This window comes from Mesocricetus auratus, unplaced genomic scaffold, assembly GCF_017639785.1.
Source record: "Mesocricetus auratus isolate SY011 unplaced genomic scaffold, BCM_Maur_2.0 Super-Scaffold_100019, whole genome shotgun sequence".
Lineage (NCBI taxonomy): Eukaryota > Metazoa > Chordata > Mammalia > Rodentia > Cricetidae > Mesocricetus > Mesocricetus auratus.
This window is the reverse complement of record NW_024429200.1, coordinates 26,716,974-26,717,672: the sequence shown is the minus strand read 5'-3', so window position 1 is coordinate 26,717,672 and position 699 is coordinate 26,716,974.

Genomic DNA, 699 nt, shown 5'->3' with positions numbered 1-699 from the left:
AGCACGGCACGGCCACGGCAGAAACTTTCTCTAGGACCCACGCGGCCGCCATGTTTCCGCCGACTCCGGGCGGTACGGATCGCCGCCTGGGTCAAGCCGCGCCTCGCCGCGCCGCGCGCTCCCTTCCCTGGCCCGGCCTCTGAGCTGCTCTCCACGCCCAGCCGCGAGCCTCAGCGAGGCAGGTGCGCCAGGCGCTGCACGGAGGCCTGCGGGCCCCACCCTGGGCCCTGCCTTAATTCCTTTCTGGGATTAGCAGCAAGAACAGGGAACCAACCGGAAGACCACAAAAGGACGAGCAGGCCCCTCAAGCCTGTAGGTCACCGCTTAGGAGTGGACCAAAACTGGACTAGCTTGGGTGGGATGGTTGCAAGTAGACTGTCTATATACATTATATATACATTATGCAAATACATTACATATACATAATTCAAAGCATTATAATATATGGCTTTGCATGTGATGACCAAGCCTTCAAAGCCCTTCTCTCCTTCCCTCAACCTGCCTTTTAAATTATGTCCACCTTTAAAACACATCCTGAACTTCTTTATACTACAGCCCTATCTCTCCCTGGCTCTGAGCTACTCTTTCCACCTCCATTGATGATTTTTGCACCCTGAATTTACATGGTCATACTGTTGGAAACCTCATTTCACAGCTGCTGTGGTGCCGGGTAATAATCTTAGGGGTTGAAATCTGGTT